Source organism: Mesocricetus auratus, unplaced genomic scaffold, assembly GCF_017639785.1.
Source record: "Mesocricetus auratus isolate SY011 unplaced genomic scaffold, BCM_Maur_2.0 Super-Scaffold_100008, whole genome shotgun sequence".
NCBI classification, from domain to species: domain Eukaryota; kingdom Metazoa; phylum Chordata; class Mammalia; order Rodentia; family Cricetidae; genus Mesocricetus; species Mesocricetus auratus.
Window position 1 is genome coordinate 26,351,794 of NW_024429192.1, and position 18,629 is coordinate 26,370,422.

Genomic DNA, 18,629 nt, shown 5'->3' on the forward strand with positions numbered 1-18,629 from the left:
TTTATTTACAGTAGCCCATGAGGTTAGGAGCTCTCTGACAAAGGGAGAATGAAGACCATACATGACAATGGCCTCCTTAATATTTTTTAGATCCTTCATCTGTATAGGCTCCCAGTGATAAGCAATGGGACCATTTGATTGTTTTTTCGTTGCTGGTTTTTCTGTTACAGATACCGGAAAAACCATAGGGGAACGCATAGCAACCTTAGGGAAATCATTCCGACATTTGAGAAGCTTTGGGAAACTCCTGTCCTGACCTGTTGCCTGTATTTCTGATTCTGAAGTATCAGATTGAGCGTCTTCTAAATCCTGCAGTCTATTCATCATTGTTTCTCTGAGCTCTTGAAGTTCTTGGGACAAATGATTTTCTAAGGATGTCATGGAATCTTTCATTTTTTTACATTCATCATTTACATGTGATTCCAAATTTCTAATATTCTCATCCTTAGCAAGTACCTCAATAGCATGTAAACTGCCTTCTACAAATGATATTCTATCAGTTAGTTTACCATTGCTCTCAGACATGGAACAATTCTTTTCTGCTAGCATTTCAATTTTATGTTCCAGTCTTTGTAATTTGCTAGTGAAATCATCAAACATGGAACCGTGTTTGTCATTAAATGTTTCCACATTATGTTCCAATTTTTCAATTCTCTCTGTGGAACACATTTTTCCTGATAGTAATTCAATTTTTTGTTCCGTCTCTTTAAATCTGTTCGTCAGACCTACATTATCATTTTTAATATCCTGAATATTATCTACCAACCCTTTCTTACTCTCCTGCAATGAATTTTGCACTTCCTGAATCCTTTGTATTAAGATTTCAAAACTATCCTGCGATGACTGTATGACCTGTATAAGTTTATTCCTATTTTTGAGCCATTTCATTAACAAAATTATATTGATTATGAAGCTAATAGTCACCATCGTGGGTAGGAAGTACCTTTCAGGTAGGTCCTCAACCCTTTCTAAAATCCCATCCATACAAAAAACAAGAAAATTCTTAACATCCTGCATCATAGTGTTAGCTGTTGACATTGTATAAAGCAGTTACGTTTGTTACCAATGGAGTAATTCAGGCCAAAATCAACAGGCTGCCAGCGAAAGAGCACGTGGCCGGAGTCAGCTGGCCGCCAGTAAAACAGCACGTGGCCGCGAGAGAAACCTTGGAATTCCGCCTAACCTTACCGGCAGGTAGAAGGTGCTGGTTCCTGGCGGCAGGAATCGTGCCTTGCCGAGCGAAGTGGTGAGGAACTTAGCGAAAGGAGAGTCCACGTGTGCCTGGTCAGGCCGAGAGAAGTGCCTGGGTCCCGATTCCAATCCCGCTCCGACACCAAACTGTTGGCTTTACGGACGCTGTAACGATACGCGACACACAATTACTGAAAATAAGGCTAAGTATTTTATATAGAAAATTACTCACAAGATACCAAACCCCGAGAAGCCCAGCAGATCTCAGCTAGCGACTGGACCGGAAGCCGAACTCCAGGAAAAAAAGAGCGAGACTTCCTGTGCGCTGTCTTTTATGCCTTCCCCCGTAACGCCCCCTAGCCATGCCCAAAAGTGGGCTTGGCTAGTGACGTAGTTCCGCCTACGTACGTATACGTCTTTACGTCCAGCCGTATATGTCTTTAGTCCTGCCTAAAGTGGGTGTGGTTAGCGGTGTGGTAAACCGCCCTTTTATTACCTCATCTGTATGCGCCTCTAGTAAGTCACATGTTTAATGGCGGCATCAGACTTCCTCCTACAGGAATATGTATGTCTTTCTTTCTAAGGGTCACATATATTATTTTACATTTCCACTTATTTGAACAAGATTGTATTGTAGAAATGAAATGGGTTATTCAGGACTGAAAATATTCTTCTTATCCTTGGCAACTAAGTAAAAAATACTAGATGGATGGCTAAAACACATAAAAGATGAAATATTGATATGTCCTAAAAGGTCTCTACCTTTGTTGGAAAGAAATTGTATGTGTTCCTAAAGAGACGTAATACATATTATCATATAATACAAACTATATCACTATTTATTTTAGTATTTGAGATAGAAGGGGATATGGGTAGATTTAATTTTGAAGAAGGAGGAATAGAAATGATGTAAATGTAGTATGCATGCATGGAATTCTCAAAAATGTAGAAAATATTTTTATGTGAACTTGTCTTTGGGAGAAGCAAGTTCTCTGAAATAAATCAAGTTAAACAGAAAAATTTTCTATATAACAATATAGAATACAGGTGGTGCCAGCAGCAATTGATGTCAATGGTCAACTTATAATAAGCCTGACTACTGGAGCCTAAGTCATAGTTAACTTCTGTGTAGATTAATTCAGACTCAATTACAATGGTTCATCAGAGAGGGCTCCATCAAAAACTTTAAGGAGAGAGGAGAGAAAGTGGGAGTGAGAGAGAGACAGAGAGAGAGAGAGAGAGAGAGAGAGAGAGAGAGAGAGAGAGAGAGATTAAAATGACCATTGGCAGTGGACAGGAGGAGTTAAACATACTTTGAGCATTGTAAAACTCTGCAAAATCTGCAAAATCACTGATAATTTTGTAGATAATATTCATTTAGGAACTTCTATTTCCTCTTCATTTAAACATACTAGGATATTATAGACCAGCACAAACTCATCTTGGTTGACGACTCTTAGACTCTGCCCTGCTAATCTGGGCTAACTTCAGTCATAAACTTGATCAGTTATGTGGATAGCTGTGGCTGTCTACTTGGGAGGATCCGTAGATGGCTTAAGGCAGAGACATAGTAACCACAGCTACATGATCCTAAAGCATAGCTGAAATTCAAGAAGATATTATTATGGCAATGACTATTTTCATATTGTGTACCTTGATATAAACCAGCATATGAAAGCATAAGTATAAGATGATACTGCCATCATTTTCACCCAGACCAGGACAAGGAGGGTTGTTAGGAGCCAAGGTAAAGAAATGGTGATACTGGCAGAGGTCCCGTAGACTACCCTGGTCTCACAACTGACACCATGTTCAGGGGCCTGGTTCAGATCTATGCTGGTTTCCCAGCTGTCAGACTGGTGCCAGTGGGGAAAATCACTCAGCCTTGATACACAGGGAACAGCCTAGGCCCTGCCCCAAATGATGTAACAGACTTTGAAGGTCCTCCATTGAAGACCTACCATCCCTGGGGAGTAGATGGGGGGATGGGATGGGTGTTAGTGTAGGGCATGGGAAGGAGAGAGAACTCGGATTAATGTGTAAAATAAGATTGTTTATAATTTAAATTAAAAATAGAAATGGTGAAACATACATAAGAGTGCTACTATTGATGTACAGGAACATCAGATATCATTGCTGACTTGAGTAGGACAGGGGGTAAATTCTATAAAAGACCACTGAGACTAGAAAATATTACTCATTCTTGTGTTTTTTTTTGTTATCTGCACTTGTGAGTATTTAATGTTGTCAAAAGCAAGAATAATAAAAACTGGTGTTCCAGTGCCTGGAGACCACCACTGAGTCTCCCCTCCTGGAGGAAGTCTACAGACCCCAGTTTCCTGGTCTTCTTCTCCACCAAGGGGACCAGGCAATTCAGGGCCTGTTTCTGGGCCCCTGTTCCAGTGCCTAGAGACTGCCACTGAGTCTCTCCTCCTGGTGGGAGTCTATTACCTCAGATTGCTGGTCTTCTTCTCCACCCATGGGAACATTTAAACCAGGCCTTGTATCCAGGCCTGCCTTCCAGTGCCTGGGATCCTCCACTGGGCCTCCCCTCCTGGCTGGAGCCTACCCACCCCAGATTCCTGGTCTTCTTCTCCACCCATGAGACCAGGATAGGACAAGGAAGAAGAGAACTACCAGAATATTTAACTTGCTTGCACCCACTGAAAGGGAACTCTGGCCCCCTAACCACCAGGACAGGAAGAGGATCTTTCTGCACACACTAGAAGAAGTGATGAAAAGGAGATAATACAAAAATATACTCAGCAACAAAAAAACAAAAATGACACCACCAGATGCTAGAGACTCTATACCAGCAAGAATCGAACATTCCAGAACAGTCCAATGAAAATGAAGCAGAAGACAATGACATTAAAAACAATTTCGTGAAAATGATAGAGGCTTTCAAAGAGGATATGGGAAAATCCCTTAAGAAATGAAAGAAAAAAAACAAAAAATGCAAGAAATGGATGTGAGGAGCCGCCCTCGCTATCGCTATTGCCGTTAGAAGATGGCGCTGACATCTGCTGTCAGTTGGAGTTAACCATTTAAGCTGTGCCTCTCCCGTGGCATCATCTGGGGTGATGTGCAAACCACCAATCCCGGCTCTACACGTCTCACTCGGAGCTCCTAGGCTTATATAAGGGGCTGGGTTTCTTAGCTTGGGGTCTCCCTCTAAGAAGCTGATCATCTATCTCTCAAGATGCATTAAAGCTTTACTGCAGAAGGATCCGAGTGTTCTGCGTCGTTCTTGCTGGCAAGACGGTAGCGCGGGACATCTGGTGCCGAAACCCGGGAACTCTTCAACATCGCCGGCGCCGCGGGAGACCCCTCGGAAGACGGGGCGGATTCAGAACTGCAGGGACGTAAGTTCAGAGAGGTATGCTTTATCCTGAATACCCCCTTTCTCGACTTTGGCCTTAGTTTGTCATCACCGTGGGACGGGTCAGTGGAGGCTTTGGTGCTAGTCCTGTTTGTCCTTCTCCTTCATCGTGGCTGGTGCTGACAGAACGGTGCTGTCAGTCTGGTGCTGTCAGTCTGGTGCTGTCAGTCTGGTGCTGTCAGTCTGGTGCTGTCAGTCTGGTGCTGTCAGTCTGGTGCTGTCAGTCTGGTGCTGTCAGTCTGGTAACGGAGTTGAGCGCCGTTTTTAGATAAGCCGCTAGCGCGATGGGGTTGTCACAGTCAGTGGTTACTGCCCTACAGACTGTGCTAAAACAAAGAGATCTTAAAATTGCACCACGAACACTTCAAAATTTTGTGAAGGAGGTAGATAGAGTGGCACCATGGTATGCTTGTTCCGGGTCCCTCACTGTGGCCTCATGGAACAAGCTAGGTAAAGAACTAGACAGGAAGCATGCAGAAGGAGATCTCCACTTAGGTACCAAAGCCATTTGGAAGCTAGTTAAAAACTGCTTGGAGGATGAGGCCTGTCACCCTGCTATAATAGAAAGTCAGGGAACCTTAGAGGAAGTTCAGGATAGCATGTCAGAAACTGAACGGAGTGAGAGAATGGGAGCTCGCAAAAGGAAAGACATGTCTAAGAAAAAAGGCCCTCCCCAAGAAGTTAAGAAAGGGGAGAGAAAGAAGGGAGTGATCATTCACCCCCTAACAAATCTAAGAAAAAGAAAAAGCCAGAATCTAGTCTATACCCTACAGTAGAGCTAGAAGCCTTGGAGCTAGATAATTCTGATTCTGACACTCTGTATTCTAGCGAAGAAGGTGGTCTAGAGGAGGAGGTGGCACGGTATGAGGAAGAAAGATATCACCCTGATAGACACCGGCCACTGAAAACAAAAATGAATGTGAGGCCACCGCCTATAAATCCGGCGGGCTCACGCCCCTCAGCGCCTCCGCAGTATGAGCTTCGGCTGAATACTGGTACTGACTCCTTTTACCTTTAGAGGAACGGAGAAAAATACAAGTAGCTTTTCCAGTATTCGAGAATGCGGAAGGCGGAAGAGTACATACCCCTGTAGATTACAATCAAATCAAAGAATTGGCCGAATCCGTTCGTAATTATGGGGTCAATGCTAACTTTACCACATTACAGGTGGAAAGGCTTGCTAATTTTGCCATGACTCCCACTGACTGGCAGACGACAGTGAAAGCAGTGCTTCCCAACATGGGACAATACATGGAATGGAAGGCTCTCTGGTATGATGCAGCCCAGGCACAAGCTAGAGTTAATGCCACGGCTGAAGATGAGAATCAGAGGCAGTGGACATTTGAAATGCTGACAGGTCAGGGTCAACATGCCCTTAATCAAACCAACTACATCTGGGGTGTCTATGGTCAGGTGTCGGCCGCCGCTATTAAAGCATGGAAGGCCCTCACAAAAGGGGAGAGTCCAGTGGACACCTTACAAAGATTGTCCAAGGACCCCAAGAGCCATTTTCAGACTTTGTGGCCAGAATGACAGAGGCCGCCAGTCGCATCTTTGGTGATTCAGAACAAGCTATGCCCCTGATTGAGCAACTTGTCTATGAACAAGCAACCCAGGAATGTCGGCGGCTATCGCCCCTCGCAAAAGCAAAGGTTTACAAGATTGGCTCAGAGTGTGCAGGGAGCTGGGGGGACCCTAACCAATGCAGGACTAGCTGCCGCCATTTTACAAACGCACAGGCGTAGAGATTTATCTAGTCGAAAAGCTTGTTTTAATTGTGGGAGAATGGGGCACCTTAAGAAAGATTGTCAAGCCCCTGAAAGAACAAGAGAATCGAAGCTTTGCCATCGTTGTGGTAAAGGTTATCATAGGGCTAGCGAATGCAGGTCAGTCCGGGATGTAAAGGGAGGCTTCTGCCCCCTATTGAAGAACCCAAGGTACCCCAATCAAAAAACGGGTCACGGGGCCCATGGTCCCAGGGCCCTCAGAAATATGGGAACCAATTTCAGAAAAGCAATCAAGAGGAAGTAGAGGTTTCCGAGGAACCCCCGGAATGGACTTGCGTGCCGCCTCCGACTTCTTACTCATGCCCCAAATGAATGTTCAACCGGTCCCAGTCCATTCCCCTGGACCTTTGCCCCCTGCCACCATTGGGCTTATTCTGGGCCGTGGCTCCTTAACTTTACAGGGACTCATTATATATCCTGGAATTGTTGACCCGTATCATAAAGAGGAGATTCAAGTTCTCTGTTCTAGCCCTCGGGGTGTATTTTCTATAAAGCAGGGAGATAGAATTGCACAACTGGTGTTGCTGCCCTCCCTCGGGGATGGAGAAACCTACACTTTACAAAAAAGGGCTATGGGATCTTCTGGAAGTGATTCAGCCTATCTGGCTATACCCCTAAATGAGAGACCTACAATAAAATTGTTAATTAATGGAAAAGAATTTGAAGGGATAATGGATACGGGAGCAGACAAAAGCATTATTTCACTCCATTGGTGGCCGAAGTCTTGGCCCACTGTTGTTTCATCTCATTCTCTACAAGGTCTTGGATACCAGTCCTCTCCTGCCATCAGTGCCTCAGCCTTAACCTGGCGGAATGCTGAGGGCAAACAGGGATGTTTTACCCCCTATGTGTTGCCACTCCCTGTAAATTTATGGGGACGGGATGTGTTACAAGCCATGGGCATGACCCTAACTAATGAATACTCCCCCCAGGCATCAGCCATTATGGCAAAGATGGGGTATACAAACGGTAGAGGCTTGGGTAGGCAAGAACAAGGCAGAATAAAACCCATTACGCAACACGGAAATCGGGGTAGAAAAGGACTGGGTTTTATTTAGGGGCCGTTGAGGCTTCACGACCCATACCATGGAAAACAGAGGAGCCGTTATGGGTCTCTCAATGGCCTCTATCCTCTGAAAAATTAGAGGCTGTCACAAGATTAGTGCAAGAACAGGAACGGCTGGGGCATCTAGAGCCTTCTACCTCCCCATGGAATACACCAATTTTTGTTATTAAGAAGAAATCTGGGAAGTGGAGATTACTCCATGACCTGCGGGCCATTAACAATCAGATGCATCTTTTTGGCCCTGTTCAAAGAGGCCTTCCTTTGCTTTCTGCACTTCCTCAAGATTGGAAGCTTATTATTATAGATATTAAGGATTGTTTCTTCTCTATTCCACTTTACCCACGGGATAGACCAAGGTTTGCCTTCACTATCCCTTCTCTTAATCATATGGAACCAGACAAGAGATTTCAGTGGAAGGTACTGCCGCAAGGCATGGCCAATAGCCCAACAATATGTCAGCTGTATGTGCAGGAGGCTTTGGAGCCAATTAGGAAGCAATTTACATCTTTAATCATGATCCATTATATGGACGATATTCTTATTTGTCACAAAGAGTTAGATGTTTTACAAAAGGCTTTCCCCATGCTGGTGGCTGAATTAAAACAGTGGGGATTAGAGATTGCCTCAGAAAAGGTTCAAATTGCAGATACAGGCCTCTTTTTGGGCTCAATGATTACTCCCAAAAATATAGTTCCTCAGAAAATAGAAATTCGCAAAGACCACTTACAAACATTAAATGATTTTCAGAAACTTCTGGGAGATATAAATTGGTTGAGGCCCTTTTTAAAAATTCCATCTGCTGATCTAAAACCCCTCTTCGATCTCCTGGAGGGTGAGCCTCATATCTCCTCACCCAGAAAATTTACCCCTGCCGCCCACCGAGCCTTACAGATGGTGGAAGAGGCCTTACAGGAAGCACAATTACAACGTATTGAGGAGTCACTACCTTTTAGTCTGTGTGTTTTTAAGACAGCTCAATTGCCAACTGCAGTCCTGTGGCAACATGGACCATTACTTTGGATTCATCCAAATGCTTCCCCTGCTAAGATTATTGACTGGTACCCTGATGCTGTTGCACAGCTCGCGCTTCGCGGAATAAAAGCAGCTGTTACACATTTTGGCAGGGATCCTGATTCCTTGATTGTGCCTTATACTGCTGCACAAGTTCAGACCTTGGCAGCCACATCTAGTGATTGGGCAGTTTTAGTTACTTCCTTTTCAGGACAAATTGATAATCATTTTCCAAAGCATCCAATTTTACAGTTTGCCCTAAACCAGGCTATAGTGTTTCCACAAGTGACAGCTAAAGACCCACTCCCAGATGGGACTGTGGTGTACACTGATGGATCAAAAACTGGTATGGGAGCTTATGTGGTCAAGGATAGGGTTATATCTAAACAATATAATGAAACTTCACCTCAAGTTGTAGAATGTCTGATAGTACTGGAGGTTCTTGAGGCTTTTCCAGGACCCCTCAATATTGTATCAGATTCCTCTTATGTGGTTAATGCAGTTAATCTCCTTGAGATAGCTGGAATAATAAGATCCTCCAGCAGAGTTGCTAACATCTTTCAAAAGATACAAGCTGCCTTGTTAAATAGGAGATTTCCTGTTTTCATTACCCATGTCCGAGCACATTCTGGACTCCCAGGTCCCATGTCCTTAGGGAATGACTTAGCGGACAAGGCTACAAAGCTGGTGGCCGCTGCCTTGTCTACCCATGCACAAGCAGCAAAAGAATTCCATAAGCGCTTTCATGTGACGGCTGAGACCTTGCGCCGTCGTTTTGCTCTATCCAGGAAAGAGGCTAGGGAAATTGTTACTCAATGCCAGAATTGCTGCGAATTCTTACCTACTCCCCACATGGGAATAAACCCACGTGGCATTAGACCATTGCAGATGTGGCAGATGGATGTTACTCATATTCCCTCTTTTGGAAGGCTTCAATATGTTCATGTTTCTGTTGACACCTGTTCTGGCGTAATGTTCGCCACACCCCTAACAGGGGAAAAGGCCTCATATGTGATTCAACATTGCCTTGAGGCCTGGAGTGCTTGGGGAAAACCCAGAATTTTAAAAACAGACAATGGACCAGCATATACCTCTCAAAAATTCCGACAGTTTTGTCGGCAAATGGATGTTACCCATCTAACTGGCCTACCTTATAACCCTCAAGGACAGGGCATTGTGGAACGTGCCCATCGTACACTCAAATCATATCTGATTAAACAAAAGGGGAGTATTGAGGATGTTCTACCCTCGGTACCAAGAGTTGCTGTATCCATGGCACTTTTTACCCTTAATTTCTTGAACTCTGATGCCCAAGGCCACACTGCGGCCGATCGCCACAGTTTAGAGCCTGATAGGCCAAAAGAAATGGTAAAATGGAAAGATGTCTTGACTGATCTCTGGAAAGGCCCGGATCCTATTCTTATAAGATCCAGGGGAGCTGTGTGTGTTTTTCCACAGGAGGAAGAAAACCCCCTGTGGATCCCTGAAAGACTCACTCGAAGAGCTCCTTCACAACTCCAGAATAAGAAGGATGGAGGCCAAGTGGGTGATGAAGACTCTCCTACTCGGGATGATGGTTCCTAGTATGATGGGAGAGTTACGGTGGGCCATCATGTCTACCTTCCCCCTACCGATGCCAGTGATGCAGAATGCCCAGGTGTTCCCTAGATTTTTCACAACTAATAGAGAGTTGGGGCTTGCCTTTTTGCCTTTAGATCCTCAGATACAGAGTTTTCAGGATGAGAGAACCTTGTCATTAGTAGGAAGCTTGTGCTTTACTGTGATTTCTTCATTAAAGGATAATTTTATTCATATGGATCCAGAAAGATCTAATGCTAATCCTTTTGAATTAATGGAAGCTGTACTGATCTTTCTCCTATGATAGTGAGAAGGGACAGATTACTTTTGATTGGAAAGGGGCATTAGGCAACAGTCTGAGTGAGGGACAGAGCTATGGATCATCTGATTGGTCCTCCTCCAATGTTAAGTATACCCCTTTTAAGAGAACTAATTATTCAGCTGCCCTTTATTTGGGTTGTGAGTAATGATACCTTAGGTAAGAATCAGAAAGAAATAAATTGCTCTGCTTAGAATTGTTTTTATGCATTATGCTGGGATGCTATTAAGCACCCTTTTGCTTTGGTAATGCGCATGCCTCGATTTGTTCCAGTTCCTGTTGAGACGCCAAGTAATTTGAGTTTGTTTAGGGAAAAGCGAGATTTTTGGGATCTCTGCTATTATTGTGGGCCTGATAGCCACCGCCGCGGTTACTGCTTCGGTTACCGCCTCGGCCCTTGCACTTTCTGCCACTGTGCAGACAACTCAAACCATTAATGAACTATAGGCCACTGTGACCATGGTCCTAGATAAACAGGCCACTGCCAATTCTCAGATACAAGGAGGCCTGATGTTGGTAAACCAACAGATTAATTTGGTTCAGGAACAATTGGATATATTGTGGCAGATGGCCCAATTGGGATGTGAACAAAAGTTGCCTGGCCTTTGTGTCACTTCAGTACAATATGAGAATTTTACAAGAGCAGCTAACCTGTCACAAGCTCTGTCTCAACATTTATTACAGAATTGGACTTTTGAGTTTGAGCAGACACTCCGTGAGTTGAGAATGGCGATCCTGCAAGTGAATTCGACGCATCTGGATCTTTCTCTGATGGAAGGCCTCTCCTCCTGGATTTCATCTGCATTTTCTTATTTTAAGGAATGGGTGGGGGTAGGATCATTTAGCCTAGTTCTCTGCTGTGGAATAGTGTTGATGCTTTGGATGGTGTGTAAGCTCAGAGCCCAAACAAAAGAGACAAAGTGGTGGTGGCACAAGCACTTGCTGCCTTAGAACACGGAGCCTCCCTGACATTTGGTTAACCATGTTAAAGCAATAGGTCGCTGGCCTCCCAGCTCTTGCACCCCACGAGGCTAGTCTCATTGCACGGGATAGAGTGGGTAGGCTTCAGCAGCCCAAGGAGTTGCAAGGCTAAGCACTGCACAGGAGAGGTCTGCGGTATAACGACTTTCTCCTGGGAGATAAGTCATCTTGCATGAAGGTTCTATGTCATGATCTCCTTCCCCCAGAAAAACGACATCGGACTGGTCAGGGCTCTCTCTGGGGATAAGACCCTGGAGAGGAGCTTTGTACATGTTCCGAATTTGCACATGGGGATTTGACCTCTATCTCCACTCCAAAGTTGTGGGTGTCCTATTGCTTCAAAAATAAATGAATAGGGGGAGATGTGAGGAGCCGCCCTCGCTATCGCTATTGCCGTTAGAAGATGGCGCTGACATCTGCTGTCAGTTGGAGTTAACCGTTTAAGCTGTGCCTCTCCCGTGGCGTCATCTGGGGTGATGTGCAAACCACCAATCCCGGCTCTACACGTCTCACTCGGAGCTCCTAGGCTTATATAAGGGGCTGGGTTTCTTAGCTTGGGGTCTCCCTCTAAGAAGCTGATCATCTATCTCTCAAGATGCATTAAAGCTTTACTGCAGAAGGATCCGAGTGTTCTGCGTCGTTCTTGCTGGCGAGACGGTAGCGCGGGACAAATGGAGGAAAATACAAAGCAAAAATTGCAAGAAAATACTCAAACAGTGCAAGGGATGAAAACTGAAATAGAGACAATAAAAAAACAGTCTGAAGTAAGGCTGGAAATAGAAAAGCTGGGCAAATGATCAGGCACTACAGATGCAAGAATAGCCAACAGAATACAAGAGATGGAAGAGAGTATCTCAGGTGTTGAAGCTACACTAGGAGAAATAGATTCATCAACCAAAGAAAACCTTAAGTTAACAAATCCCAAAAACATAATATGGGACAACATGAAAAGACCAAAGTTCTGGCCCAATTCTTCACAGACCTTGAAAGAACAATAATCAACTTTATAAGGAAAAACAAAAGGCCCAGGATAGCCAAAACAACCCTATACAATAAAGGAACTTCTCCATGGAAACTCTGAAAGCCAGAAGGTCCTGATAGGTATTCAACCAACACTAAGAGACCAAAGATGCCAGCCAAGACTACTATACCCAGAAAAGGTTTCAATCACTATAAATGGAGAAAACAAGGTATTTCATGGCAAAACCAGATTCAAACAATACATAACCCAGCCCTACAGAAAGTACTGGAAATAAAACTCCAACCCAAGGAAGTTAACAACTACCAGAAATGCATAGGCAATAAGTAATCCCACCTTACTGACAGCCAAAAGAAAAAGGGGTGGAAATACTCATAAAATTCCACTACCAACAACTAATCCAAAACAAACAAGAATGAGCAATCAATGGTCATTAGTATCCCTCAATATTAATGGTCTTAACTTGCCCATGAAAAGGCACAGGCTAAAAGAATGGATTCGAAGACAGAACACATCCTTCTGCTGCATAAAGAAAACAGACCTCATAGTCAAAGACAGACATTACCATAGAGTTAAGGGTTGGGAAAAGTTTTGCCAATCAAATGGACCCAAGAAACAAGCAGGGATAACAACACTAATATCTAACATATTATGTTTTAAATATCAATTAAAAGAGATGAAGGAGGTCATTTCATACTCATCACTGGAGAAACAGACAAAGATGAAGTTTCAATTCTGAACATCTATGCCCCAAATTCAAAGGCATCCACATTTGTAAAAGAAATATTACAAAAACTGAAATCACATATAAAGCCCCCGACACTTACAGTAGGAAACTTTAACTCTCCACTTTCACCACTAGACAAGACTACCAGACAGAAACTTAACAGAGAAGCAAAGGAACTGATAGAAGTTATGACACAATTGGGTTTAACAGACATCTATAGAATATTCCATCCAAATAAAAAAGAATATACCTTTTTCTCAGTGCCACATGGAACCTTCTCAAAAATTGACCACATACTTGGCAACATATCAATCTTCAACAGGTACATAAAATTGGAATAACTCCATGCACCTTATCCGAACACCATGCATTAAAATTAGAATTCAACAACAACACAAATTGTAGAATCCATACAGACTCATGGAAATTGAATAATGTGTAATTACACCATTCCTTGGTCAAGGAAGAAATAAAAAGAAATTAAAGACTTCCTAAAATTCAATGAGAATGAAGACACAACATACACAAACTTAAGGGACACTTTGAAAGCACTGCTACAAGGGAAGATCATATCAGTAAGGGCCCATATGAATAAACTGGAACATAGTTACACTAGAGCATAAACAGCACAGCTGAAAGCTCTAGAACACAAAGAAGTAAACTCACCCAGGAGGAGAAGAGGCCAGGAAATCATCAAACTGAGGACTGAAATCAATAAAGTAGAAACTAGGAAAATAATACAAAGAATCAACATAAGAAAAAGTTGTTTCTTTGAGAAAATAAACAAGGTAGACAAATTTTTATCCAAACTAACCAAATGGCAGAGTGTAAATATGCAAATTAACAAAATCAGAAATGAAAATGGTCACATAACAACAGACACTGAGGAAATCCAGAGAATCATCAGGTCATAGTGTGAAAATCTGTACTCCACAATATTTGAAAATTTAAAGGAAGTGGACAATTTTCTGCATAGCTATCACTTTCCAAAATTAAATCAAGAACAGAAAAGCATTTTAAATAGACCTCTAATCCCTATGGAAATAGAAGCAGTCATCAAACGTCTCCCAACCAAAAAAAAAGCCCAGGTCCAGATGGATTCAGTGCAGAAACCTACCAGATATTCAAAGAACAACTTTTACCAATTCTTCTCAGAAGGGTCTTTGCCAAACTCTTTTTATGAGGCTTCAATAAACTTGATACCCAAGCTGCACAAAGACAAAGCTAAGAAAGAGATGTTCAGATCATGAACACTGATGCAAAAATATTCAATAAAATACTGGCAAATCGGATCCAAGAACATACCAAAACAATCATCCACCTTGTTCAAGTATGTTTTATCTCAGGGATGCAGGGGTGGTTCAACACACAAAAATCCATCAGAGTAGTACACCATATAAACAAGCTGAGAAACAAAAATTATTGATCATCTCATTAGATGCTGAAAAAGCCTTTGACAAAATCCAAAACACCTTCGTGATAAAGGTCTTGGAGTAATCAGAGAGAGATAACTGGAACATACCTAACATGTATATAAAAGCTATATAGAGCAAACCAACAGCCAGCATCAAACTAAATGGACAGAAATTCAATGCAATTCCTCTAAAATCAGGAACAAGACAAGGCTGTCCACTCTCTCCACACTTCTTCAAAATTGTACTTGAAGTCCTAGCTAAAACAATAAGACAACAAAAGGAGATCAAGGGTATACAAATTGGAAAGGAAAAGGTCAAACTTTCACTATTTGCTGATGATGTGATAGTTTGCATAAGTGACCCAAAAAGCTCTATCACAGAACTCCTACAGCTGATAAATACTTTCAGCAAAGTGGCAGGATACACAATCAACTCAAGAAAATATGTAGCCCTACTATATACAGATGATAAAAGGGCTGAGAAAGAAATCAGAGAAACGTCACCCTTTACTATTGCCACAAATAGCAAAAAATACCTTGGGGTAATGCTAACCAAACAAGTAAAAAACCTGTGTTGCTAGAACATTGAGGCTTTAAAGAAAGAAATTAAAGAAAACACCAGAAAATGGAAAGATCTCCCATGCTCTTGGATATAGGTAAGATCAATATAGTAAAAACAGAAATCTTGCCAAAATCAGTCTACAGATTCATTGCAATCCCCATTAAAATCCCAGCACAATTCCTCACAGACCTTGAAAGAACAATAATCACATTTCTATGGAAAAACAAAAGACCCAGGATAGCCAAAATAGCCCTATTCAACAAAGCAATGTCTGGATGTATCACCATCCCTGATTTCAAGCACTATTATAGAGATATAGTCCCGTAAACAGCTTCGTATTGGTACAAAAATAGACAGGTAGACCAATAGAATAGTATTGAACAACCTGATCGTAAACCATACATGTATGCAAATCTGATCTTCAACAAAGAAGCTAAAAATATACAATGGAAAAATGAAAGCATCTTCAACAAATGATTCTGGCATAACAGGATGCTGGCATATAGAAGAATGTGAATAGATCCATGCATATCGCCATGCACAAAACTTAAGTCCAAATGGATCGAAGACCTCAAAATAAATCCAGCCATGCTGAACCTTTTAGAAGAGAAATTGGGAGGTACCCTTGAACCTACTGGTACAGGAGACTGCTTCCTGAACATAACACCAGTAGCACAGACACTGATGTCAACAATTAATACATGGGACCTCTTGAAACTGAGAACCTTCTGTAAGGCAAAGGTCACAGACAATAAGACAAAAAGGCAGCCGAAAAACTGAGAGAAGATATTCACTAACCCCACATTTGACAGAGGGCTGATCTCTAAAATTTACAGAGAACTCAAGAACCAAGTCTCCAAAATACCGAAGGATCAAATTAAAAAGTGGGGTACAGAAATAAATAGAGAATTCTCAATAGAGTACTCTAAAATGGATGAGAGGCATGTAAGAAAGTGCTCAATATCCTTAGCCATCCAGGAAATGCAAATCAAATCAACACTGAGATATCATCTTATTCCTGTCACAATGGCTAAAATCAAAAACATCAATGGCAATTTATGCTGAAGATGATATGGAGAAAGGGGAACACTCCTCCAATCCTGGTGGGAGTGTGAACTCTTACAGCCACTTTGGCAATCAATATGGAGATTCCTCAGGAAAATGGGAATTAGGCTACCACAAGACACAGCAATTCCACTCTTAGGCATATACCCAAAAGATGCACATTCATACAACAAGGATGTCTGTTCTACTATGTTCATTAGTTGTAATAGCCAGAACCCAGAAGCAACATAGACGTCCCTCAACTGAAGAGTGGGTAGAGAAAATGAATAGTACAATGGAGTACTATTCAGCAGAAAAAGCAATGGAATTTTGAAATTTGTAGGCAAATGGATGTGTCTAGAATAAACCATCCTAAGTGAGGTAACCCAGTCACAAAATACAAACATTTTATGTACTCACACATATATGGATTTTAGACATGGATCACAGGAGTCCCTTCCTACATTCCCACTGCCAGAGTCTGGGAAACAGAACCTTTATCCAATAACTGTTGGAAACAGAAGCAGACATCCACAGCTAAATACTGAGCTGAAATCAAGGAACACAGTGACAGATAGGGAGGATTGATGAGCACAGAAACAGCTGACCTGGACAAGGGGGAGATCTTGATCCCCAGACTGATGGTTGGGAATCCAACATGGGACTGATCCAGACCCCCTGAATGTGGGTGTCAGTGAGGAGACCTAAGCAATCTATGGGGCCTTGGGTAGTAGATCAATATTTATCCCTGGCATACAAATGGACTTTGGTTGCCCATACCACAATGAATGATGCTCTCTGCCTCAACTCTTGGGGGAGGGGTGAGCCCCTGCTCAGGACGAAATGATAGACTATGGAAAACCCCCATGGAGAGCCTCACACTCCCTGGGGAAAGGAGTAGGAATGGGGGAGGGGGTCTGTGGGAGAGTGTGAGAGGATGGGAGGGAGAGGGAGAGGGACCTGGGTTTGACATATGAAGTAACCTTGTTTCTAATTTAAATTAAAAATTAATAAAGACATAAAAATAAATATATGAATAACTAACTGAAAAAAAGATGAAGCTCAGATTAATATGCCTTCAACCTGAGTGGCTGAAACCACAAGTCCTAAATCTGCACAATAGCTTATGGGATTTGGAGTGGTAATCCTTTAGGCTGGTAAGTCCCTCACACCTAGACCTTGTACCCTCAATGGCCATCATTTTCAGGTGAGCTTCTGTTAGTCATAGTTCTATTCCCACACAGCAAAAACTTGGGCATTTGTTGGTTAAGAAAATGGTTTCTAATGCCTGCTATAAAATATAAATTATGAAAACAAACTATTTACAAATAATATTTAAAGCATGACAATCAAACATTGAAAACATGAAGTAACCAGCAGTATAATAATCACAGACATTAGCATTCTATAAGGTAGAAGGGCAGCTAGTACATTACTGGTTCTAATGCAAAGCATACTGTGCAGGGTTTTGACTACTCTTGTGATGCAGGAAAGAGGGAGAATGTCTACCTGACAGCTGAAAGGGTCCACAAGGAAGTTTGTGGGGTATCTGTCCTGGTCAATAACACCTGTGTGGTTTCTGGCATGTCCTGATGAGCTCATCGAGAGACCCATGATGGTCAACTTCCATGCATACTTCTGGACCACTAAGGTCTTTATTCCAACAATGCTAGAGATTAATCATAGCCACATTGTGACAGTTTCAAGATTTCTGGGATTGTTCAGCATGCTGGAGTTGAGGATTACTGTATCAGTAAATTTGGAGTTGTGGGTTTTCATTAATCTCTGAGCCATGAGCAAAGCCTGCTGAAAAGGATGGAATTAAAACAACTTTTGTTTGCCCTTGCCTTGTAGACATGGGCAAGTTCAGAGGGTGCCAAATCAGAAAAGGAATTGAGCCCTTCTTGCCCCTTTTGAAGCCTGATTACTGTGTGAATCAGGCCATGAAGGCCATCCTCACAGACCAGCCCATGATCTGTACCCAGCCTCACGTGCATTGTGACTGTCATGAAGAGCATCCTTCCTTTCGAAGCAGTTGTGTGTGTGTGCTGATTTCTAGGAGCTGAAAAGTGTATGCATCCCTTCGTTGTTCAAAGAAAACAAGCCACAAACAATAATGAAGCAAAAAAATGGAATCTAAGAGTGCTTTGCACAGAGTGCCATTTCTTTCAGGAGGGTTGAGTGCACTCACATCAGCAGTACTGACAGTCTCTGGGTTCTAACCCTACGGCAACTTTTTTTTTAATCAATTTTTTAAAAGATAATAAAATGTCAGCCAGGCATTGGTGGCGCACACCTTTAATCCCAGCACTCGGGAGGCAGAGGCAAGAGGATCTCTGAGTTCGAGGCCAGGCTGGACCGACAGCCTCCCAAACAGAGAAACCCTGTCTTGTAAAACCAAAAAAATAAAATAAATAAATAAAAATGTAAACTAACTGACTAGAGTCTTTGAAAAATGTGAGCTGGGGATTTGGCCAATGGGGCCTGTTTGTAGGCAGGACCCTAAAAATGAGTCAAGTATTTAGACAAGAACTAGGTGACGTCATTATTTTTTAATGAACAGAACGTCTATAAATGTTGACTATAGT

The 18,629-nt window shown here is 42.5% G+C and overlaps 1 pseudogene; it reads left to right on the forward strand.

The window, feature by feature from the left end:
• The window catches only part of LOC101843625, a 38,326-nt pseudogene extending 20,104 nt beyond the window's left edge, over positions 1-18,222 (forward strand).
• Positions 18,223-18,629: the final 407 nt, after the last annotated feature.